The following is a 16,830-nucleotide window of genomic DNA, read 5'->3' on the forward strand; positions in this document are numbered from 1 at the left end:
TTTCCTTTTTTATTAACTTCTGGCAACTTAAGCGATGCTCGCCTTAATCAGCGTTCTCGGCATCTTCAGCGCCTTTCCGGTATCTCGACTGTCGACTTGATTCGATAAGTCGCAACAGCTGGCTTTGGCTGGCTGAGTCCCCTTGTTAAGTCCCATGCAGAGTGTGGCTGTTTCTCTTCCTCGGGTCGACTCTTGGAGTCGACTGTTTTGTGCCCTTGGTCTAGGCAGACTGTTGTGAACACTTGGAAGGGCTCCCTGGTTTGAGCCACTGAACAAGACTGACTTTTGATTTCCAAACCATCCCTTTTTATACCAGTTTTTCTACGGAGTAAGGGTGGAAAGGAACATCAAATGCCGGGGGAGTTCCCACACTGTGGCTGCACCGGCGAAGACGAGTATCGCGCACTGGTTGACACGACTCCGAATTACGATGTCCCATGCCGCTTCATAGTTAACAACTAAATAACTCGCCATTAGTTATTTATGTGATCGTTTGTCCAACTATTGTAACTTTTTCATTTTCCAGGTTCGTGGTTAACATCATATGACTCAAATCTGGGTCTGCGACACTCTTCAACGTTCGTATTTATTGGGCCATCCGTCCATTTATTGCAATAGGTATTTCGGTTTGTGTGAAATGTCATGTCGCTTCACCTTGCACTGTGACATCGTTCGACCAACTGTGCAATTATTGCAGTGCTAGGTTTCCCTAGTTTGTGAGAAATGGCACTTCGCTCTCGTCCAGGTGATCGCTCCTACCGATTTACTGCCTTTTTTGTGTGGTCATTTTAATTTCATGTTGAGCTTGTTTTTACGAAGGCACTTATTCTAAGACGTTAGGCGTTCTTTTCTATCATGGAGTGGTCAATATTTGAAATCAAGCTCTTTCTTCTTATATTTTTGATGTGTTAAAATTTAATTTGTTGTGAAATGCCAAGACAAAATAATTAATTTGATTCTGAGATAGAACTACATTCTCGTTGAAATCGGCTGGTTTGTTCACTGTGTTTGTTAAGATCGTTGGTCGTTTATTACGATCTCACAAGTATCAATTCAGACAGGAATGCTGGTATTGTCATTTATAATCAAATCGTGAATGTAACGATACTTTTTATCTATATTAATTATTCCAATTCAAACATAAAAAATTGATCAATATTGGTCTCGATGCGCAGGTTGGAAGAGGTCTCTTTTTATCTAATGTTAATTGAAGAACACAAGATTTGTTTAACGTTTAATCAAATATTATTTTATTTCTCGGCTTATTTTTTTAATGAATAATGGATGGAAGTAGCCCAAGGGGTTTAATTGATTTTATCGTTGATGCCTATCCTGCTGAGCGCACGATCATGAGTTCACGATATTTTCTATTGTTGCCTTTTCCGAACCGAAATATGATTGATGACCGTTCAAATGGCCCATTTTCTTAATGGGGCCGCAGCTCTACATTTACGAAGACTTAAGTTTATTCTTTAATTAGAGCGGTGAACTAGGTTAGCTTTGAGGTACTTGGATTGGCTTTAAGCTGAATTTAATTGACGTGCTGGGAAGGGCTTAGGTGTAGTTTCGAGTTTCTAATCTGTAGCCCAGTGTTTGGACACTTTGACGCTCTCCTGTAAATCCAAAATCCCTGGATTAACATCCATCCGCCCACTTTACCGGCCAACCTACCGAGGCAAACCTCATTGAATATTGCTTTTATTTTAAACATAGACCTTCTTTCACAATAGAATTTCATGCTTCATATTGCAGCCATTGTGTTGAGCTCATATATATATATATATATATATATATATATATATATATATATAGGCCAATATTATAAATAGGAAAATATTTTGATTTTATGATACCCACGTATGATAGCAATTAATCAATATTAAGGACAAATTGTTTCCTGTATCATAAATAGCTATTTAAATGTTTTATGTAAGGTTTTGGTCGAAATGAAAAAGTTAGTGCCACGAGCGGGATTCGAACCCACGACCTTCGGCTAAATATGCCGCTGCTCTACCACTTGAGCTATGGTTGAAGGTTGTGCGTTCGAATCTCGCTCTGGCACTAACTTTTTCATTTCAACCAAAACCTTACGTAAAAGATTAGGTAATTGAAAGAAGTAATTTGGTCAATAGACTATTAAATATAATGAATAAATAGCTACATTGTATAATATGTACCGATTATTTGGAAATCGTGAGATGCGGTCTAGGGTGACGTAGGTTTTAGAAAAACATTTTCTTTATCTCTCCATATCTTATATATTATATCTCCAAATAATCGTTCACTAACGGTCCAACTAAATACACACAAAATATTTAACTATAATTTTGAAGATTATCATTAAATATATCATATAAAATTTGTCAACTTAGTAGTATCCCCCTGGTATTTTCGAAGTCTTATCTACCTAGAAAAAATGTAAACAGTATTTTTTAGCAACTCTACTTTCAACCATTGCAGCATTTAGAGGTTTTTTTTCTATATAAAAACTCCAACTTCATCTGCGGATTTACAAAATCAATTTGATTTTAAGAACAAAGGTGAAAACTATTTGAAAATAGGTTCATAATACGTAAGATATACAGAGTTTCAATTTACTAGTGCTCTCTCTCCAGTTTTTTGTTTTTGTTTTTTTAATTGCACAACCTAGCAAAGAAAAAAATTGTCAGAAATAAAAGTTCATATATTGGGACACACAGCATATTTTGTACGTTATTTACACTGTACATTCCATCAAACTAATATTTATTTTACCTCGAGTTTCCAGATAAACATGATAATAGATACATCCAATAGGTCGGTAGCCACCGGGATTCCAGTACCCACCGACTCAGCCGCAACCTACTCTAGTTTAACCCTAGTTCCCTGGTCCAGTGCAATCGACTCAATTCTTATTCTCAGATGTATTAGGTCATTGACTAGCGCTGCTACAATTTAATTCCCTGTTTGTGGTTTTCATTGTATTTTTTGTTATTTTTTATACGAGTTTATGTGGCCATTGAGCCGTTGGTTCAAGTTCGAAGATGATATGGGTGGTTGTTTCTTGCTCCTCAATGCATAATCTGCAAATGTCATCGACGTTGTATTTACCCTTCTTACGTAGATGTTTTTTCAGATGCCAATGACTGGTTAATAGTCCTATCACTCTTCTGAGAATGGCCCTCTCTAATTGCACCTGAGTTTGCCAGACTTAGTGAGTGTTGTTTTAGCATAAGTTTACTCGGTGTAGCGCCCCTAGAGCGAATCCACTTTTTTATTCAATCTCTGATGGAGGATTCGGTATTTCTTTTTGTAATCCCAAGTTTATGTTCCGGGCCTATATATGGCCATGTCCTAGGAGCAAAACAGACAAATCGATCGAGTACAGGAAAACCAAAACTTTCGACCAAATTTCAGATTCCTCGTTTTGTACACTCGAAAAGAAGCCTATGAATATGTGTTAGATGATTTATTTTTTTATGTACATCGTTTAACTTAAAAATCAGGTAATTTGACACCACATACTTTTTAGGACGCTTTGTTTTTGTAAATGTCAAAAGGGAAAACACAAATTAAATGTTTTTAATAATCGAATTACTTTAAAACTGGAATGATTTATTTGGTGTAGACGCACTATAAATCACTTGATGGCCTTTTAAAACGAAATATAACAACGGTCGGAAAACAAATTTCGTCCTGCGGTATCAATAAGTGTCAGGGGAACATTGATCATAAAAATTGTTCAGATTTTATTTTCACTTGCTCTTTTTTCCTCGGCTGTCTGAAATTATTAACTGTCCCGGAAAGAGTAATTTTCTCGTTGTACTCTGCTACGTCTCGTTTATTTATATAATATTATTTTTTCACCCGCCCCTTCGACCGAGGACTCCACTGCCGGCACGACCCGTTTCATGTGTCATAACGGTTATCCCGGATCACTCTGTGTAAAAATATTAAATTGAAAAAGGACGAGCCAGCCCTCAATCCATCGTTGATGAACCAGTTGGTGGCATTCCAAGAATAGAAGAGAAAACAGATTTTGACATCACATCGATCGACGTGTCCATCATGTGTACAAGCCTTTGAAACGTTTCAAAATATACCACAGTAAAAAAGTTTGGACGGGCGCTCCTAAGCTACTAAGCATATTAACAAAATATTTTGTACGTTAAATATATTTTTATTTCCTAGCATGAATTGGAAGAGAGGTTTGTACGATAGCTCGCTCTTCTTCGGTTTATTTATGTGTATAAGACAACGAAATAATTTTAACATTCATATTAGAGAAGTGAATCCTGAATGGATGTATTTAAGGACACCCGACCAACATTATCTGTATAAAATTTAAAATGTCTCCAAATGTGTGTGCTTCCTTAAAAACTTATAATTTGAACTTTACCAACCATTTTCGTCGAGAATCAATCCTGGGTTCATCTGTAACTGAAGAAGGCGAAATGCCAAAACGCTTCTGACAGACCAACCCAGCTAGCATTGGTATACAAAAATCGGTAACGACCTAATTACATGTTCATAACCCAAAGACCACAAGAGGAAAGCTCATAATTTCTCAAAAACAATAATTCAATTTGCATAAAATTTTAAACATGGGTTCTACCAATGTGTGCTGAAGAGTTAACGTTAACAAAGTGTTTCTAAAAATAAATGTTTTGATTTAACGATAATTTGAAAATTGAAAAAATTACCTTTTTTCAAACTTTAAAACGTTTTTGCGCATTAACCTTCTCTACCATTCCTTAACCACAACTATTCTAAATAATGTTTGCAATGATTTAAAAATATGTATAATGTATTTTAGAAATGATTGATAATATTCAGAGAAAAAGGCAAATTTTTGTTTGAAAACATGATTTTTCAGGAGAGACACAAAAAAGAATAAGTTCTGTTGGAAAGATGTCACTATGGTTGATTAAGTTGAATTGTGAGTTATCCTCGATGATTCAGACTTTAATTAACTATCACCAGTCTCGGCTTTTTGAGTTCATTGTGCATGCGATACAATCAATGAAATTAATATTTTCCATAACTGGGTTCGAGATTTCCTCCGAATCCTACCGAGTGAATTGTGTTGTGAAGCTTTCACAAAAATGGAGGGAATAAGGAAAGGAGAAATCCTTATCCAAATGGGCAATAAAAAAAATAAAACTTTACCAACAAATTAGAAAGGAAGACATGAACGAGAAACGCGAAATTACACCTGTAGCGCTGTGCGGGTCCAAAAAACAGTTCAAACAATGAATAAATAATTTTTTGGGTTTAGTAATAACATAAGGAAATTAATGAAATATTCCAAAGAAAAATATGTTTAAGAGAAAATAATAAAAATGAATATAAAAACGAATGAACTATTGATACTCCTTATATTGCCCATCAATTCAAGCTATGAATTCTGAAAGCAATATTTTTTAAAAATACTTCCGCCGATCGAATTCTTTGTGGCAGAATTCTATTAAATGGAGAAAAATCTTAAGAATTTTAAAATAATCTTTTGTAGGTCTTGACTGATCTTAAGAGATATTGATGATTTGACTGAGGTAAGTAGTTTCTCCATTACAGATCTCCTCGTCTGCTTCGACTATGTTTTTCATAAATAAACACGTCAGTAGCTCAGACCAAGAATGCTTCAGTGCTTTTGTAATTGATATAAGAGTCAGCAGAATAGTTTCGGCTGTCGTATTATGAACCTTTGATAGGTAAAATATAAATTTAGCAAGAAAAATAAGCAATGACACGTCAGACATTCTGCTGTTTAAAGCATTTTTAACAATATTTATTATTTCCTTTGCAATATTATTGTAAGTCAAAGTTACAGTAAATTCGGTAATTTTAAAGATGTGAATTGTTGACCCAAAGTCCCAACGATTTTCTACTGATGATTTTAGGTATATTTGATCCTCTTAATAATACTGTCCCAAATTAGTTGTTATGACCAATTTCAGGTAGTAGGTAGAGAATATTTTCATGCAATGATAAACTATTATGTTAATTATATTGTAGGTTTTGTGTATCTGCTCAAAACGTGTTAACAGCTTCAAATTTGTATGCTGAGATTAATTTGCTTTCTAGAAGTGAAGTTTAAAACAAGATATTTGTAATTAATATCAACCTCGTATTATAGTACTGAGTTATAACGCTATTTGTATCAATGTCTGTTTCAGGTACACTTCATCTAGGAACATTGTTTGCTTCACTAATTTGACAACCTGAGGATGTTCTAAACATAAGACAATATAATTCAACATTTATACCAACGTCTAAAACTTTCTATACGGGATTTTCAAATACGAAACTTTAGAGTGAAATACGATTATTACCCAAGTATAGCAATAACAATAGGTCACGATTTTATTAGGGAAGAAAAAGTGCTACTCCTCCCTACAGAAGCACATACCTAGGGCTGGCTCGTAAATTCCAGGGAGTAAATAAAAATTTATAAGTCCGGTAGCCAGGGTATCATCAGATTTGTTGGATCACGGATGCCGAATTATAAATTGTCACAGTGCTGGCTATTCAAGCTTCAAAATGGCGTTCATTTTATATTTTATCGCGAATATATCTTTAGAATGTGATACATGTTGAGATTGAAATATTTTTGAGGATAAAATTTGGGTTTCCTTATCCCCGTCTATATAATAGTGAAAGGATAATCAGGCCGAACCATTACCCACGTTTTTCACCATTGTCGGCTCCTTTCGCCTCAACGAAGACGACTCCTCATATAAAAAAGTTTCTATCCCGACTTCCTTCCCTACCCCTTCAAAACCAAACGCATATACATAAAACAGCAATATCTGACTGGCACTCTCAAATAGTGACGTGCGATACCAATCGATATGAGTAAAGTATCCTGTATTTTCTTTCGATACCGAGTACTTTAGTTATCAAATATTGTTATTCGATACAAGTACTGTATCGAATACTTTTTGTAGTTCGGAAAGTCAACTCAAAAAGAATTTTCGTCGAGTGTTCAAGTAATATTGAATTGCTATTTACAGTTCGAAACTTATCACTCATCAAACTGGGAATTGAAAAGTTACTGTAAAGAGCTCCTACTAGCGGCATGTGTCAACAAAGTTAATACGATTTTTAAAGTCCACAATAGTAAGTTCATCATTTATGAATAAACAAAAAAGTACTCATATGAGTAAATACCCGTTAGTATCGAATATTTCTTTCGAAACCAGTATCGAGTATTGGTTTCAAATATTTTCTGGTATTGCACGTCACTACTCTCAACACGACTCACAAGAATGACACATCTACACGGAAAACAAACACTTTCAGTGAGGACGAATACTTTGATTGAATCTAAAATTTTATAGCATTGTATAAATTCATTTTTTTAATTTAAAATTTTCTAGCATTGTATAAATTCATTCTTTTTTTTAATCTAAAATTTTTTAGCAATGTATAAATGCATAATTTTTTTCCACATCTCACATGTATTTGTGAAATTCAAACAATGTTTATAAATCTCAGGCCCTGAAGATGATCTCAATAAAAATCGAAACGTTGCCACTATAAAGAAAATGTTTTCTAAAACCTACGTCACAACAGACCGCACCTCACGATCTCTAAATAATTTTTAATTATTATTATTTCCAATATTCAAATTATTAAATTTCAATTTTTTACATACAAATTATGATTAATAATTTTATAAAGAAAACGAATGATATACAATGGTATTTGTACAAAAATTAAACAAAAAATATCCCAGGGCGAACGAAAATAGTGGCAGCTGGACCATGTATTTTCATTCTACTTCAGATCATACTTTGATTTGTTTTCAACGAACAGAACTGAGTAGGAAAAACACATCTCAACCATTTATTTATATCTTGCTGCTAGGCGCTTTTATTCTAAATGAAACCGTGATTTTAAAAACGATAAAATAATTAAAATAAGTAATTTTTAAAATATTAGTTTGAGTGGTCAGTAAACAAGAAAAAACCTTTTCCGTGACCAATCCATTAATAAATATACTCCAGAAAGGTAATTGCTTCTGCTGGTTTGGCCAAATATTACTGAAACGGTGTGGATTTCATACCGGCGCCAAAATTATACAACAGGCGTATGTAAATTAGTCACAAATGTATACATTGGGTGTGTGTGTGCGCTATGACAATTAGCCTATCGCTCACGAGCATTCTCTGCATTAAGGGGCCTTTTAATTATTTCATCACCCATTTATCAATTGATTACTGGTAATTTCTGCATTAGCATAAATTCCGTTCTACTTGGGAATGGCATTAGCTGTATTGGTTTATACGCATTAGGAGTTTTCTGCTTGATATCATCAACTTGTGATTTATATCAAACGTAACTTGATATTTTTTAAATGCCAGAATTTCCACGGCCTCTTGTCTGATATGATTAAAATCATGTCAGTTATAATACAAATAAAATTTCCTGGGAATTCTGAAAAACTAAATAATTTATAAAGTTCAAAAGGACAAAGTTACTACCATGAAATAAACTGTATCTCATAAATAAAGCCAGCATACTAAAATTGTATTTATTTATAAAAATATGAGTTCAAACAGACCTAAATTTTACAGTCAACATTATTTAATGTCTATTTGATCTCAATAAAGGTCGAAACGTTGGCATGATAAAGAAAATGTTTTCTAAAACCTACGTCACACCAGACCGCACCTCACGATCTCCAAATAATAAAAACATAAGTTACATTAATGAACTGTGTTAACAAAACATACTTTCTATTTTAAATTTTTTTGTGTACAATTACAAAATTTTAAAGTCGATATATTTTGAGAATAACTGTTAACTAAATTGGGTGTGTACACTCTTATTTTTATTCCATAATTTAAATTTATATAATAGAGAAATAATTTATCTCTTAATGTTATTTACTTTACACTGTAAAAAAACACATATCTATTTAATGACATTTTAAAAAGAAGCAATAAAATCAATTACAACATTTGATCAAATTATTATTTATGAATTAACCTGACAGGAGGCTTACATCATTACAGTTGAATTTTCTATTGAAATAATCATATTCATCAATGAGTTATAAAGGATGGAAAATGTATTGAACCTATATAAAATGTAATATATGTTTATGAAAATATATTTTTGCAGCATGTAACAAAACCGTGTAACGCTTTACAAATCTCAGCGGGATTGCTGAATCCACCTGCTCGAAACAAACAATTTCCGCTAAATCCGAGTCGTTTTTCGTTTTGTATTTTGAATCGAAATATTGCCCTGTAGGCCGAGGGTTTATTATTCCACCACGAAACGATAAAGTTGAGTTCAAACGAGCCTGGCTCCTTGGCGATTCCGTGAAACTTTAAAAATGTTTCTATTCCCGCGCTACTGTTTAAACTTGAGGTTTTCCCACACTATAGGCCAAGTTTTATTACATCTTAAGCTTTGGTTGAAAGAAGGGATTTACCCAGTTTCTTATTGTTTCGCAACTCTCAAGAATTAAAATAACAACACAAGTGTTGTTCTTTTCTACAAAACCAAAAACAAACATAATTCAATAATTGTAGCTACTAAAAACCTTGTAAAGAATATAAAAGATCAGTTTAAACATAAACAAATTAGAGAAATTGTAATACTATTGAGAATTTAGAGTATATATTTTTTATAATTTACAAGCTTCTAAGATAGAAAATTTTAGATCTAAATTAAACAAAGACTATTTAGTAGTTATCGATAAATTTGGTCTGCCTATATTCTCTGGAAGTGTCAGCCAGACACCATTCGACAATTTGCCGTCTTCATCAGCTTCTTCAACTCCCAGCTGTCAGTAAATAAATCTCAGATAATAGATAATTAATATTTTTATTAATGATGATAATATTACCAAATGATCGAAAACGACCAAACGACGGTTTCATCACTCTCAAACTCAAGAGGAAATTTCAATAGACTAATCATTATTTTTAATTAGGTACGTTAATTGTAGGTTGAGATGGAGAGTTGGTGTCCGAGAGGATCAAAGTCATGATAGGTCAAGTGGTAGAGTAACGGCGTATTTAGGCGACGGTCGTGGGTTCGAATCCCGGTCGTGACGCTGACTTTTGTTTATGTGAACCAAGACCTTAAATAGAAAGAAGTAACTTGGTCAGTTGGCCACTAAAACGTAAATAGATTATTTTTAGTATTGAAAAACCCGCAATAAGCAGACCAAAATGAGCGTTAACAACTAAATTACAGGTTCGTTAATGTAAAGACTCCAAAACGAAATCCCACTACTAAATAATTACCCACGGTAATCACTAAAGATGTTGGGAAGCAGAAACAAACACACCTAGAATGAGCAAACCGAAATAAGCAGTAATTACCAAATTTCAGGTTCATCACCCCATAGGCCATCCGAAGAAATCTCACAATTTTACGCCATTTGAGTTGCAAGCAGTGACATAAAAATCGAAAAATAATAAAACCTGCCAGCATTAAGATCAATATTCTTTCTCATATTTTATTTTTTGTTCAACTCTCTCTCCGCATTATTTTACACTAAATCTTTATCTAATCAGTTTTCATATCTTCTTTCATATCATCGATATAGATTTTACATTATGTATTTATTCATATCTTTCTTTACATATACATTTTTGTCTATCATATATCTAGTCTTATTAATTATGTTCTTCCCCCCCCCTCACTCAGTGTTTTCCCTCTCTCTTTTTTTTTCTCACTCTTCTTTCTCTATCACTTTCTCTTTACTCTTTCATCTCTTTCTCGCTTCCTTTTCCATTCTTCTTTCCACCTCTCTTTCACTCACTCTGTATGTATTTTTCTATGAATCTGTCTATCCCTCTTTCTTTATTCATTCTTCTATATCTCTCTCTTTCTTTCTCTTTCTCGTAATTTCTATTTATTTATTTTACTCTCTCTCTCTCTCTCTCTCTCTCTCTCTCTCTCTCTCTCTCTCTCAAAAACAACACACACACACAGAATTTTTTCTCTTTTGTTAATGGTCTTATGCTATACATAGACTATACATATGTAGAAAGCAAGCAATTGTAAATATTTTCAGAATGGGCGGTGAAAATCCAAGTCACAAAATCTACGAGATTTAAATGATAAAACGTAAAAAAAGTTACAATAAAATAGAGCAGTAATATTTTGTTTCACAAATTAACAATAAAAAACCTACATACTGAGGGGAAATGTTAACTACTGTTTGGGGATAAAACTAGTAATAATGTAATAATACATTTGTGTTTTATTACTGCATCATTAAAACATTGCCTGGGACGAGAAATAAATTGTAAATACAATTTTTGTAAAAATTTTCATTTGATTTTGTTTAATTGACGAAAAATATTTCTAACTTTATTTTAGAAAATTCCATTTCAAATGTGGAATATACATTCTTAAATTCGAATTTTCGTTCAAATTTGAAAAAACGGTCCCTCTTTTCTCTTGTAATCTCATGTTGAGATATATGGGGAACCCGCCTGTTAAATTAGTTGTTTTGCTAGCACTAGTTTCCTTGTTCAACGGCTTAAGGGCTAATGGGTAGGAATTGAGGTTAATCAGATCTAAGCACTTTTGGCTTGTGCTTGTACGGGCTCTTCTAAGGGTTGATTTGGTGCCCAGGGGTCTGGTAGCTGTGGGTAGGGGGTTTGGAACCCCATTTGTGTAAGGGTTGAAGAGAGGAAGTCGGTCGGCCCGGCGAAACTAGGGCGGCGTCTGATTGTCAAAACTATCGTCTGAGGGGACCCACCCCCGGCCCGGGCACCACTAATGGCCCAAGCCTCAAGTTTCGTCCTTCCCCGAAGGGGTTTTGAGGAGTTGCCCTGATTAAGCTTCCATCTGTTTCATTTGATTAAATCCTATAATGAAAAATAATTGGACATTTTGGCCGAGTTAACGGTGATTCCTTGTTTGCTAACCAATCAATTAATGACAAAACCTTTTTTTAAAAAGACCAATCATTACGTTCTAATTATATAAAGAAATTTGCAGGTTCTTTTTCGTTATATAATGTAGAAACTCGTTTATTTATTAAGATATTTAAAAAAAGTCACAAAAACATTAAATATATTATTTCCATTAAGAAGATTATATATAATACAAAATCACATATGTAAATATATTGCACTAAATTGAAGTGATTGACATAAAGCATGCTTAATTTAGTTAATCGATTCACATTTGCTCCAGTTCCGTCGGTACGAAGTGTGTTTGTCAATATTTACACAAGGTGTGTGAAACATAAGGTAAACGTTTTCTCAAAATCAAAAGAGTTTTAAAAAATCTTATTCAAAGATTTGTGTTATAAATGTTCACACGAAGTCTAGTTGTTCACATAGTACATTGAACAATAAATCGAGTAGTTCTTTAAATAATCCACCATTAATCTTAGGCCATAACTATATACGTGTTTTTGTTCACTTTGAAAGAAGGCGAATAGATGGCAACTCTTGAACGAGACAACTCCTAAATTTTTTTGACCACCTAATTTTTTAGCTTTAACACTAAATCCTTGTTTGTTGTAAATCCCAATTTTTGCCGCTTTTAAAGAATAAATGGGATTTCATTGCCAAATAAAGGAGTACTCCTTGGTCCACCTCAAGCATCTAAAGCCTCTTTACACAGGAATATCGATTTTGAGAGGGCTGTGGGCCAGAAGTGTAAAGTAGAAGCACGCAGGTTAGAAATCCTACAAAGATAATCAATCTATGTTTTGGGCAAAAGAATCTTTTACTCAAAGAAATAAGGTACTCTCGCATGCAACCTCTAGTAAAATATTTTCGACAAGTGGGACAGTTGAGGTTGAATTTCAGATAATGTACAATGAAATGAAAAAAGTAGACCATATAATAAAGACGTGAGGAAGGAAATGGAAATAAAGGAAATAATTCAAAAACGATCTTTAGAATTATTTTGTAAATTGGTAAGGGCACGTAAAACGGAAGTCTCCAGTGAGATTCTTTACTTACCGAATGGGTTAAGGGGTGCCTTCAAGAAAATTACCCGATAAATAAATAAAACTTTGCGATTCTTACAAACATTTTCCTCATGGAATGAGGAGGAGGAAATAGTACTAAACTTACAAATTAAGATAAATTCTTCTCTTGTATTTATTTTTATTTTTTAATTTGTTAAAGTTTGTATATGTCAGATTTTTCTTTACCCTTTGCTGATATACGCAAAACTTGTTTTGATTTTGTAAGATTGTAGTTTTATTATTATATTTGGCATAGAAAATTAAAAAACAAAAATAAAATTTAAATGTAGTGAAACTCTTTACGTGGTAACAACAAATAATTGAACGGAATAGAGAATGAAATGCAGAGAACAGTTATCCCAATTTCAACTGCCGGTGTATAAGCAAGAACGATCTTTTTAAAAGAATAGTTCTTATTTACAGTTTTTTTTTTAGAAATTCTTCAACTTTAGAAACTTATTTTTTATAGAAATGATGAAAACAAAAAACTTATTTTTGAAGTTCAATGATATCAACACTGTGTGGCACTCTCAACACGACACACAAGAATGCCACAATTACGTAGAAAACAAACACTTTGAGCCCTGAAGATGATCTCAATAAAAGTGGAAACGTGGGCAGGATAAAGAAAATGTTTTTCTAAAACCTACGTCACACCGTATGTGACCAGACCGCATCTCACGATTTCCAAATACATATCAATACCTTTTAAATTCATTAGAGTTCATGGTCCGATTGACCGAATAACGTTTTTCAATAAATATTTATATAAGGGATTGGTTGCCTTTCGAATTTTTTTTTGCCATTTTTCAAATGTCGTATAATCTATTCAATGCTAAGTTCAATTTCAAACATTGGAAACCAAATTGATTTGTTGATTTTTGAGAATGAAAGTCTTTATTTATAATAAATTATTATCCGGTGATCGTGAGATGGGATTGGTGCGACGTAGGTTTTAGAAAACCATTTTCTTTATCGTGGCAACGTTTCGATCTTTATGAGATCATCTTCAGGGCCTGCGATTTATAAACATTGTTCGAATTTTACAAATACATGTAGTTCGTGGAAAAAATGAATTTTTACAATGCAAAAAGAATTTTTTTCATATTCAATCAAAGTATTTTTACTCACTCAGAGTTTGTTTTCTGCGTAATTGTATCATTCTTGTGTGTCGTGTTGAGAGGGAGAAAACAAAAATTTTGATTGAGTTCAAATACTTTCATTGAATATGAAATTTTTTTTTGTATGGTATAAATTCATTTTTTATATATCCTACATGTATTTCTTAAATTTAAACAATGTTTGTAAATCCGCTTTAAATCTGAAGATGATCTCAATAAAGCTCGAAACGCACGATAAAGAAAATGTTTCCTACTCAAAATAAGAATTCTTAATGTGAGTAGGAACCATATTTTTCAAAAAGGATTGAACTGCACACTCACCTCATCATTTATAATTTCTAAGAAAATGTTTTTCTAAAACCTCTAAACACCAGACCGCATCTCACGATCTCCGAATAATCATTGACTAACGGTCACTAAACAGCACACATTTATAATAAAGTTTTAAGAGTTCATGTTTACTGGCTGATTTTAAGTAAGTTATAATCCTACACACTCACTCCACAATTTATCATTTCTACAAGCAAGAAGTATGTTATAATACTTAAAAAAATGTTCAACTGTAAAATTATAAAAGAAAGTTTTCCCTATTATTTAAAATAGCAGAATATTTGGAGGACATTAAATATGATTTACCTCTTTACGTTTGCCGAAAAACTTTGTTCGACGGGAGGCACGTTGAATAAACAAAATCTCGGCGCGGTGTTGTAAGATCAAACTGTTTCGGCGTTTCTGCTGTTCAAAAACAATAATATTATTCAATTATTAACATTCAGCGTCCGAATTCGTTCCTTTGAGTTTGGAAGAAAGTTAACGTTTATCTAATAAATTGCGGTTGGCAGCTTAATCAAAAGGTAAATTTTCACTTTCACGACTAAATTTCCCTCGAGCAAAATGCGTTGTTTGAAATCGGAAACGAATTTTACAAATCAAAGTTTTTTGACTATTAATTATAATCAACGTGATCAAAAGAAAACTTTATCATTATGTTAATCTAAAAGTCAATTTTCCATCCGGTTATAAATGTAGAACGATTTTGTTACCTCGAAAATAATAGTTTCCGGCATATTTTGGACCAGCGCATTCGACCTAACATGATACCCGATTTTGTAACATTCGGAAATGTATGTATCAGCGCATATTGACTAGCTACGCAGCTAGTGATGGGAAAAACTATTCTTTATATCCCTGTATCCATCGTAAGTAAATTGTAGCCTAAGATGTAAAGTAAAATGAAACATTAAAAAAGTTTTCATTGATATAAAACAGATATTAACCAAAAGTGACTGATATAAGTCCATGGAAGATAATTCCACCACTCTAAAAATTCGAAGTTAAAGAGTTCTTAAAAAGGAACATAATACTAGAGGTATTATTTTAACAGTTTTTAACTATATTTCAGTTTTTATAAATTAAAAAGGTTTCTAACCATTCCATGAATACAACTAGCAATTTAAAAAAAAACAAAAAAACAGGGTAAATTACTAATAAAATAATACCATCAGTATTTATTCTATTTAATTTTTTAAAGAAGCAGATGGCAAAAATACAATATACAATGCATTTTGCTAAAAAAAAAGACCATATGAAAAACTGTAACTTAAATTATGTGAATGTATTTATAATAAACTGGATATTCAAGAAAGAAAATTAGTCGAGAAAGTAAATTGCTCAATTGTAAAATATTAAACGAAAAATAATTAACAAAAAGCTATGTATAGCATATAAAAATAAACATAAATATTAATTTGTTATAATTATATGATGCATTCACAACAAATCTTATATTCTGCTAAGGAGCTAGAATTAATTATAATAATACTGTGTTTAGAGTATCTCCTCTTGGAGGAAACACGTTTGTTTTATTGTATATATTATTGACAGTTCTGTAGCGTGTGTTGAGAGTGAATGTACTTATTAGAGTAAACTTGTGGTGTGAGAGGGTAATAAATAATAAAATCTTAAGGAAATTTGGAATGAATATATTTTTTATTTTTCTTACCGTCTAATGTATTTTCGACGCGCTGCCGTTGCATTAAAGATACATAGCTGCGTATTCTTCCTTAGAAAAAGTAGCCATATTAAGAAGATATCACATAGATACCTATGAACGTTTTGAACTTTAAAACTTTTTATTCCGGAGAATAATGATGGAATAATTATTTAATCAAAGTTGCGGTCGTGTTGGTAAACAAGTAAACATTTGCACGATTTCGGTTTCGAACAGAAATTACAAAAACGTTTAATAAATTCATTCAAAATTACCTTAGGTTTTTTTTTTAATTTTCCACCTAACCAATCCGTTGTGAATAATATGTTCAAGTGGAGAGACCCTAAGGTTGAGGAAGGACAGGAAAGATATTGTTGTTGTTTTGTTTGGGCGTGTTCAAACGAATCTTCCTTCATCTTTTTCCTCTCAAAAGATTTTTTTTTTTGTAAGTAAATTTTAATTTTTATTGTTCTATTCTGGACACATACATCAGTGAGTTTATTTTTCGTTCAATTCAAATTTGTATTTTTTATCAATAAAGAGTGTATCGTTTTATTTTGATTATTTTTGATTTGGTCTCGTCGCATCGTCAGCCACGGTTTTTTCCTTTCTCCTCCTACATAAATTTCTTCATCATTGAGAAAAGTAAGTAAAAAATAAATTATACCCCTATAAAGGACATTAAATGAAGTACGTTTCTTAAATTTGCTGGTCTCTAGGTTTGGAAACAGTAGTTAGAATCACCGTACTATTTTTTTTTCAAGTTTGAAATAAAATAT

This window comes from Cimex lectularius, unplaced genomic scaffold (genome assembly GCF_000648675.2).
Source record: "Cimex lectularius strain Harlan isolate CLEC.00 unplaced genomic scaffold, Clec_2.1 scaffold275, whole genome shotgun sequence".
Lineage (NCBI taxonomy): Eukaryota > Metazoa > Arthropoda > Insecta > Hemiptera > Cimicidae > Cimex > Cimex lectularius.